General features: G+C 35.4%; 1 non-coding gene across 1 annotated transcript; it reads left to right on the forward strand.

The window, feature by feature from the left end:
* The first annotated feature begins 698 nt into the window (after nucleotides 1-698).
* LOC148580064 (small nucleolar RNA R71) lies at nucleotides 699-806 on the forward strand. The gene has a single exon (XR_015895806.1). It is a non-coding gene; the product is annotated as a small nucleolar RNA R71 (small nucleolar RNA).
* Nucleotides 807-10,260: the final 9,454 nt, after the last annotated feature.

The following is a 10,260-nucleotide window of genomic DNA, read 5'->3' on the forward strand; positions in this document are numbered from 1 at the left end:
GTACTAGGACGGATTTCCGTGATCCTTTTACTCAGCTGGCCCACTTGTACTTCCAGATTTCTAATGGAAGACCTTGTTTCATTCATGAAACTTACAGTGGTTTTAGATAGATCAGAGACTAGATTTGCTAAATTGGAAGCATTTTGGTCAGAGTTCTCTGTCTGTTGCTGAGTTGATGATGGAAAAGGCTTGCTATTGCTAAACCTGTTTCTTCCACCATTATTAAAGCCTTGTTGAGGCTTTTGATCCTTCCATGAGAAATTTGGATGATTTCTCCATGTTGAGTTATAGGTGTTTCCATAAGGTTCACCTAAGTAATTTACCTCTGCTATTGCAGGGTTCTCAGGATCATAGGCTTCTTCTTCAGAAGATGCCTCTTGAGTACTGTTGGATGCATCTTGCATTCCATGCAGACTCTGAGAGATCATATTGACTTGCTGAGTCAATATTTTGTTCTGAGCCAATATGGCATTCAGAGTATCAACTTCAAGAACTCCCTTCTTCATAGGCGTCCCATTACTCACAGGATTCCTTTCGGAAGTGTACATGAACTGGTTATTAGCAACCATGTCAATGAGTTCTTGAGCTTCTGCAGGCGTTTTCTTTAGGTGAATGGATCCACCTGCAGAAGTGTCCAGTGACATCTTTGATAGCTCAGATAAACCATCATAGAATATATCCAGGATGGTCCATTCTGAAAGCATGTCAGAAGGACACTTTTTGGTCAACTGTTTGTATCTTTCCCAAGCTTCATAGAGGGATTCACCTTCTTTCTGTCTGAAGGTTTGAACATCAGCTCTAAGCTTGCTCAGCTTTTGAGGAGGAAAGTACTTGGCTAAGAAAGCCGTGACCAGCTTATCCCAAGAGTTCAGGCTGTCTTTAGGTTGAGAATCCAACCATAATCTAGCTCTGTCTCTTACAGCAAAAGGGAAAAGCATGAGCCTGTAGACTTCAGGATCTACTCCATTAGTCTTAACAGTATCACATATCTGCAAGAATTCAGTTAAGAACTGAAAAGGATCTTCAGATGGAAGTCCATGAAACTTGCAGTTCTGCTGCATCAGAGAAACTAATTGAGGTTTCAGCTCAAAGTTGTTTGCTCCAATGGCAGGAATGGAGATGCTTCTTCCATGTAAATTGGAATTAGGTGCAGTAAAGTCACCAAGCATCTTCCTTACATTATTATTATTTTCGGCTGCCATCTCCTCTGCTTGTTCGAAAATTTCTGAAAGGTTATCTCTGGATTGTTGTATTTTAGCTTCTCTTAATTTTCTCTTCAGAGTCCTTTCAGGTTCTGGATCTGCTTCCACAAGAATGCTCTTATCTTTGCTCCTGCTCATATGACAAAGAAGAAGGCACAGAAAAATAATAATAATAATGGAGATCCTTTATACCACAGTATAGGGATCCCTGTGTGAGTGGAAGAAGAGGGGGAGACAAAGAATGTAATATAACGGAAGAAACACAACTGTGAGGATGGAAGAGAGGTGAGATGAGATGTTAGGATATGAATGAATAAATAGAATGAGATGGGGGAGAGATAATTTTCGAAAATTATTTTGAAAAAGAGTTAGTGATTTTTGAAAAATGGTTTTTTTGAAAAATGTTAGAAATTTTCGAAAATTTTTTAAATCAAAAATAAAAATAAAAATAATTAGTTAATTAAAAAGAAATTTTGAAAAAGGGGGAAGATATTTTCGAAAATTAGAGAGAGAGAGTTAGTTAGGTGGTTTTGAAAAAGTTAAGAAACAAACAAAAAGTTAGTTAGTTAGTTGAAACAAATTTTGAAAAGATAAGAAGTTAGGAGGTTAGAGAAGATATTTTTGAAAAGATATGATAGAAATTAGTTTTTGAAAAAGATTTGAATTTTTAAAATCACAATTAATGACTTGATTCACAAGAAATCACAAGATATGATTCTAGAACTTAAAGTTTGAATCTTTCTTAACAAGCAAGTAACAAACTTGAAATTTTTGAATCAAAACGTTAATTGCTATTGTTATTTTCGAAAATTTGATACAAAAATAAGAAAAATATTTTTGAAAAATATTTTTTTGAATTTTTCGAAAATAACTAATAATTTTGAAAAGGATTTGATTTTTGAAAAAGATTTTGAAAAAGATAAGATTTTCAAATTGAAAATTTGATTTGACTCATGAGAAACAACTTGATTTTAAAAATTTTTGAAAAAGTCAACTCAAATTTTCGAATTTGATGAGAGAAAAAGGGAAAAATATTTTTTTGATTTTTGAGTTTTTATGATGCAAGAGAAAAACACTAAAAAGATGCAATGCATGAAATTTTTAGATCAAAACAATGAATGCATGCAAGAATGCTATGAATGTCAAGATGAACACCAAGAACACTTTGAATGTTATGATGAACATCAAGAACATATTTTTGAAAAATTTTTAATGCAAAGAAAACATGCAAGACACCAAACTTAGAATTCTTTAATGCTGAGACACTAAGAATTCAAGAATGCATATGATAAACATGAAAAGACACAAAACAAAAAATCATCAAGATCAAACAAGAAGACTTACCAAGAACAACTTGAAGATCATGAAGAACACTATGAATGCATGATATTTTCGAAAAAATGCAAGATGCATATGCAATTGACACTAACTTATAACATGACTCAAGACTCAAACAAGAAACAGAAAAATATTTTTGATTTTTATGATTTTCTAATTTTTTTTGGATTTTTATTTATAATTTTCGAAAATTAAAAGGAGAAATAAGGATTCCAAAATTTTTAATATGAATTCCAGGAATCTTGCCATATTAGTCTAAAGCTTCAGTCCAGGAATTAGACATGGCTCACTAGCCAGCCAAGCTTTTAAAGAAAGCTCCAGTCCAAAACACTAGACATGGCCAATGGCCAGCCAAGCTTCAGCAGGTGATCATGGATCAGCAGCAGGTGGATGAGCAACAACTAAGTTGCTCTTGATAACAAATTGCAAGCCTCAGTCCAAATGAATTTAGACATGGCTTTACAGCCAGCCAGGCTTCACATGCTTCATGAAACACTAGAATTCATTCTTAAAAATTTTGAATAAATTTTTGAAAACATTTTTATTTTTTTTCGAAAACAAGAGAAAATTTTTTTTTTGAAAATATTTTTGAAAGATTTTTGAAAACAAAACGAAAAGAAAATTACCTAATCTGAGCAACAAGATGAGCCGTCAGTTGTCCAAACTCAAACAATCCCCGGCAACGGCGCCAAAAACTTGGTGCACGAAATTGTGATGTTCAGGCTCGAACAATCCCTGGTAATGGCTCCAAAGCTTGGTGCTTTGATCTTAATTCATAATTGTCACAACTTCGATACAACTAACCAGCAAGTGCACTGGGTCGTCCAAGTAATACCTTACGTGAGTAAGGGTCGAATCCCACGGAGATTGTTGGTATGAAGCAAGCTATGGTCACCTTGTAAATCTCAGTCAGGCAGATATAAAGTGATAATGGTGTTTTCGAATATTATATAATAAAATAGGGATAGAGATACTTATGTAAATCATTGGTAGGAATTTCAGATAAGCGAATGGAGATGCTTTTCGTTCCTCTGAACCTCTGCTTTCCTGCTATCTTCATCCAATCAGTCTTACTCCTTTCCATGGCTGGCTGTATGCAAGGGCATCACCGTTGTCAGTGGCTACATCCCCTCCTCTCAGTGAATAATATGCTCACGCACCCTGTCACGGCACGGCTATTCATCTGTCGGTTCCCGATCATGCTAGAATAGGATTCACCCTCCTTTTGTGTCTGTCACTAACGCCCCGCACTCGCGAGTTTGAAGCTCGTCACAGTCATTCAATCATTGAATCCTACTCAGAATACCACAGACAAGGTTTAGACCTTCCGGATTCTCTTGAATGCCGCCATCATTCTAGCTTACGCCACGATGATTCCTGTTAGGAGATCTAAGAGATATTCATTCTAGCTTAATTCATGTAGAACAGAAGTGTTTGTCAGGCACGCGTTCATAGGGGAGATGGTGATGAGCGTCACACATAATCATCACCTTCATCACGTTCTTGGGTGCGAATGGATATCTTAGAAGCGAAATAAGATGAATTGAATAGAAAACAGTAGTACTTGCATTAATCTTTGAGGAACAGCAGAGCTCCACACCTTAATCTATGGAGTGTAGAAACTCTACCGTTGAAAATACATAAGTGAAAGGTCCAAGCATGGCCGAGATGGCCAGCCCCCTAAACGAGATCACAGGATCAGAATACAATCCAGGATCCAAAGATGGTCAAAAAGACTCCTAATACAATAGTAAGAGGTCCTATTTATAATAAACTAGCTACTAAGGTTTACATGAGTAAGTAATTGATGCATAAATCCACTTCCGGGGCCCACTTGGTGTGTGTTTGGGCTGAGCTTAAGTGTAGCACGTGCAGAGGCCATTTGTGGAGTTGAACGCCAGTTTCTGTGCCAGTTTGGGCGTTCAACTCTGGTTTTGGATCCTTTTCTGGCGCTGGACGCTAGATTAGGGCAGAAGGCTGGCGTTGAACGCCAGTTTACGTCGTCAATTCTTGGCCAAAGTATGGACTATTATATACTGCTGGAAAGCCCTGGATGTCTACTTTCCAACGCAATTGAAAGAGCGCCATTTCGAGTTCTGTAGCTCCAGAAAATCCACTTTGAGTGCAGGGAGGTCAGAATCCAACAGCATCAGCAGTCCTTCTTCAACCTCTGAATCTGATTTTTGCTCAAGTCCCTCAATTTCAGCCAGAAAATACCTGAAATCACAGAAAAACACAAAAACTCATAGTAAAGTCCAGAAATGTGAATTTAACATAAAAACTAATGAAAACATCCCTAAAAGTAACTAGATCCTACTAAAAACATACTAAAAACAATGCCAAAAAGCGTATAAATTATCCGCTCATCAGTTGCCTGACGCATTGGGGCACGCACGCGCAATATACGCGCGCGTGCCGATGGGGCACGTGGGTCCACTTTAGTGAAATCGCCCCCAGCGATTTCTGAAGCATTTTGGGCCCAATCCAACCCATTTTTGATGCTATAGAACCCAAGGATTGAGGAGGGAATGAACTAAAGAGTCATAGTTTAGTTTACATCATGTTTTAGGGTAGAATTCTAGAGAGAGAGTGATGAGCGGATAATTTATACGCTTTTTGGCATTGTTTTTAGTATGTTTTTAGTAGTATCTAGTTACTTTTAGGGATGATTTTATTAGTTTTTTATGTTAAATTCATATTTCTGGACTTTACTATGAGTTTGTGTGTTTTTCTATGATTTCAGGTATTTTCTGGCTGAAATTGAGGGACTTGAGCAAAAATAAGATTCAGAGGTTGAAGAAGGACTGCTGATGCTGTTGGATTCTGACCTCCCTGCACTCAAAGTAGATTTTCTAGAGCTACAGAACACAAAATGGCGCGCTTCTAATTGTGTTGGAAAGTAGACATCCAGGGCTTTCTAGCAATGTATAATAGTCCATACTCTGAACGAGTTTAGACAACGTAAAAGGGCATTGAACGCCAGTTTTACGCTGTTGTCTGGAGTTAAACGCCAGAAACAAGTCAAAAACCAGAGTTGAACGCCAGAAATACGTTACAACCTGGCGTTCAACTCCAGAAAGATCCTCTGCACGTGTAACATTCAAGCTCAGCCCAAGCACACACCAAGTGGGCCCCGGAAGTGGATTTATGCATCAATTACTTACTTCTGTAAACCCTAGTAACTAGTTTAGTATAAATAGGACTTTTTACTATTGTATTAGACATCCTGGATTGGATTTTTGATCCTGTGATCACGTTTTAGGGGCTGGCCATTCAGCCATGCCTGGACCTTTCACTTATGTATTTTTAGCGGTAGAGTTTCTGCACTCCATAGGTTAAGGTGTGGAGCTCTGCTGTTCCTTAAAGATTAATGCAAAGTACTACTATTTTTCTATTCAATTCAACTTATTCTGCTTCTAAGATATTCATTTGCACTTCAACCTGAATGTGATGAACGTGACAATCATCATCATTCCCTATGAACGCGTGCCTGACAACCACTTCCGTTCTACTTTAGATTGAATGAGTATCTCTTGGATCTCTTAATCAGAATCTTCGTGGTATAAGCTAGATTGATGGCAGCATTCATGAGAGTCCGGAAAGTCTAAACCTTGTCTGTGGTATTCCGAGTAGGACTCTGGGATTGAATGACTGTGACAAACTTCAAACTCGTGAGTGCTGGGCGTAGTGACAGACGCAAAAGGAGGGTGAATCCTATTCCAGTATGATCGAGAACCTCAGATGATTAGCCATGCTGTGACAGAGCATTTGGACCATTTTCACAAGAGGATGGGATGTAGCCATTGACAACGGTGATGCCCTTACATAAAGCCAGCCATGGAAAGGAGTAAGACTGATTGGATGAAGACAGCAGGAAAGCAGAGGTTCAGAGGAACGAAAGCATCTCTATACACTTATCTGAAATTTTCACCAATGATATACATAAGTATTTCTATCCTTATTTTATGTTTACTTATTATTTAATTTCGAAAACTCCATAACCTTTTGATATCCGCCTGACTGAGATTTACAAGGTGACCATAGCTTGCTTCATACCAACAATCTCCGTGGGATCGACCCTTACTCACGTAAGGTTTATTACTTGGACGACCCAGTGCACTTGCTGGTTAGTTGTATCGAAGTTGTGAATGAAAAACGATTTATTAAGACGTGCGTATAGAGTTTTTGGCACCGTTGCCTGAGATCACAATTTCGTGCACCAAGTTTTTGGTGCCGTTGCCGGGGATTGTTCGAGTTTGGACAACTGACGGTTCATCTTGTTGCTTAGATTGGGTAATTTTCTTCTTATTTTCAAAAATTTTTCAAAAAAAAAAAATTTTTTCCAAAATCTTTCAAAAATTTCTCCTTTGTTTTCGAAAAAATTTTAAAATAAAAATATTTTCAAAAATATATTTTTCTTCAGAATTTTTAAGAATGAATTCTAGTGTTTCGTGAAGCATGTTGAAGCCTGGCTGGCTGTAAAGCCATATCTAATTCTTCTGGATAGGGTATGTCAGGCGTGTCATGTCTGAGTTACATACTAAAGCTTGGCTGGCTATTAAGCCATGCCTAACCCTTTGATTGGAGCTTTAGATTAAAGAGCATAAGATTCCTGGAATTCATATTAAAAATTTTGGAATCCTTATTTTTCTTTTTCAAATGATTTTCGAAAAAATTAAAAGAAAATACAAAAAAATCATAAAATCATAAAAATCAAAAAAATATTTTTGTGTTTCTTGTTTGAGTCATGTGTCATGTTATAAGTTTGGTGTCAATTGCATGTTTTAAAATTTGCATAAAATTTTCGAAAAACTCATACATTCATAATGTTCTTCATGATCTTCAAGTTGTTCTTGGTAAGTCCTCTTTTTTGATCTTCATATTTTCTTGTTTTGCATCTTTTCTTGTTTTTCATGTGCATTTTTGCATCCATAGAGTCTAAACATGAAAGATTTCTAAGTTTGGTGTCTTGCATGTTTTCTTTGCATATAAAAATTTTCAAAAATATGTTCTTGATGTTCATCATGATCTTCACAGTGTTCTTGGTGTTCATCTTGACATTTACAGCATTCTTGCATGCATTCATTGTTTTGATCCAAAATTTTCATGCATTGAGTCTTTTTCATGTTTTTCTCTCTCATCATTAAAAATTTAAAAATAAAAAAAAATATCTTTCCCTTTTTCTCTCTTAAAATTTCAAAAATTAGATTTGACTTTTTCAAAAATTTTTAAAATCTAGCTGTTTTTATGAGTCAAATCAAATTTTCAATTTAAAAATCTTATCTTTTTCAAAATCTTTTTCAAAAATCAAATCTTTTTCATTTTTTTTAGTTATTTTCGAAAATTACAAAAATATTTTTCAAAAATCTTTTCTTAATTTTATATCATAATTTTCGAAAATAACATCATCAATTAATGTTTTGATTCAAAAATTTCAAGTTTGTTACTTGCTTGTTAAGAAAGATCCAAACTTTAAGTTCTAGAATCATATCTCATGATTTCTTGTGAATCAAGTCATTAATTGTGATTTTAAAAATCAAACCTTTTTCAAAACTAATTTCAATCATATCTTTTCAAAAATATCTTCTTATCATATCTTTTTCAAAAACTTAATTTCAAAATATCTTTTCTAACTTCCTAACTCCTTATCTTTTCAAAATTTGTTTCAACTAACTAACTAACTTTTTGTTTGTTTCTTATCTTTTTCAAAACTACCTAACTAACTCTCTCTCTCTCTAATTTTCGAAAATATCTTCCCTCTTTTTCAAAATTTCTTTTTTATTGACTAATTATTTTAATTTTTTATTTTAATTTTCGAAAAAATTACTAACCTTTTTCAAAAACTATTTTCGAAAATCACTAACTCTTTTTCAAAATAATTTTTGAAAATTCTCCTTCTCCCTCATCTCCTTCTAATTATTTATTCATCTACTAACACTTCTCTTCATCTCACATCATCGCTCCTATCCTTACCCTTGTGTTTGGATTCTTCATTCTTCTTCACCCCTATTCCTTTTCTTCTTCTACTAACAATAAGGAACCTCTTTACTGTGACATAGAGGATTCCTCTTCTTTTCTTGTTCTCTTCCTTTTCTTATGAGCAGGAACAAGGAAAAAGGTATTCTTGTTGAAGCTGATCCAGAACCTAAAAGGACTCTGAAGAGGAAACTAAGAGAAGCTAAATTACAACAATCCAGAGACAACCTTATTGAAAATTACAACAATCCAGAGACAACCTTATTGCAATGCATGAAAGTTATGGATCAAGACAATGAATGCATGCAAGAATGCTATGAATGTCAAGATGAACACCAAGAACACTATGAAGATCATGATGAACATCAAGAACACATTTTTGAAAAATTTTTAATGCAAAGAAAACATGCAAGACACCAAACTTAGAATTCTTTAATGCTTAGACACTAAGAATCCAAGAATGCATATGAAAAACAAGAAAAGACACAAAACATGCAAATGCAAAGATCAAACAAGAAGACTTACCAAGAACAACTTGAAGATCATGAAGAACACTATGAATGCATGATTATTTTCGAAAAATGCAAGATGCACATGCAATTGACACCAAACTTAAAATCTGACTCAAGACTCAAACAAGAAACACAAAAATATTTTTGATTTTTATGATTTTCTAATTTTTTTGTATATTTTTTTCGAAAATATTTGGGAAAAAGGAAGTAATAAATTCATAGTCCTCAATCAAAATCCTGGGAATTAGACATGGCTTAATAGCCAGCCAAGCTAAAACATGTTATATGAAACATTAGAATTCATTCTTAAAAATTTTGAAGAAAAATATATTTTTGAAAATATTTTTATTTTTTATTTTTTTTTCGAAAACAAAGGAGAAAATTTTTGAAAATTTTTTGAAAAATTTTTTGAAAAGAAGCAAAAAGAAAATTACCTGATCTGAGCAACAGGATGAATCGTCAGTTGTCCAAACTCGAACAATCCTCGGCAACGGCGCCAAAAACTTGGTGGACGAAATTGTGATTACACTTTGATTATGTAAAATTCATTGCTCTTTCTTTCCCTGGAAATGGCGCCAAAAACATGATGCCAATACCATGGTTCACAACTTCGCACAACTGACCAGCAAGTGCACTGGGTCGTCCAAGTAATACCTTACGTGAGTAAGGGTCGAATCCCACGGAGATTGTTGGCTTGAAGCAAGCTATGGTCATCTTGTAAATCTCAGTCAGGCAGATAATAATTGATTATGTAGTTTTCGAAAATGGAGAAGAAAACAAGGATAGAAATACTTATGTAGATCATTGGTGAGAGTTTCAGATAAGCGTGTAGAGATGCTTTCATTCCTCTGAACCTCTGCTTTCCTGCTGCTTTCATCCAATCAGTCTTACTCCTTTCTATGGCTGGCTTTATGCAAGGGCATCACCGTTGTCAGTGGCTACATCCCCTCCTCTTGTGAAAATGGTCCAAGATGCCCTGTCACGGCACGACTAATCATCTGAGGTTCCCGATCAAGTTGGAATAGGAGTCACCCTCCTTTTGCGTCTGTCACTACACCCAGCACTCGCGAGTTTGAAGCTCGTCACAGTCATTCAATCATTGAATCCTACTCGGAATACCACAGACAAGGTTTAGACTTTCAGAATTCTCTTGAATGCCGCCATCATTCTAGCTTACACCACGAAGATTCTGATTAAGAGATCTAAGAGATACTCATTCAATCTAATGTAGA

The sequence above is a fragment of the Arachis ipaensis genome, chromosome B10 (genome assembly GCF_059453495.1).
Source record: "Arachis ipaensis isolate K30076 ecotype BB chromosome B10, ASM5945349v1, whole genome shotgun sequence".
NCBI lineage: Eukaryota > Viridiplantae > Streptophyta > Magnoliopsida > Fabales > Fabaceae > Arachis > Arachis ipaensis.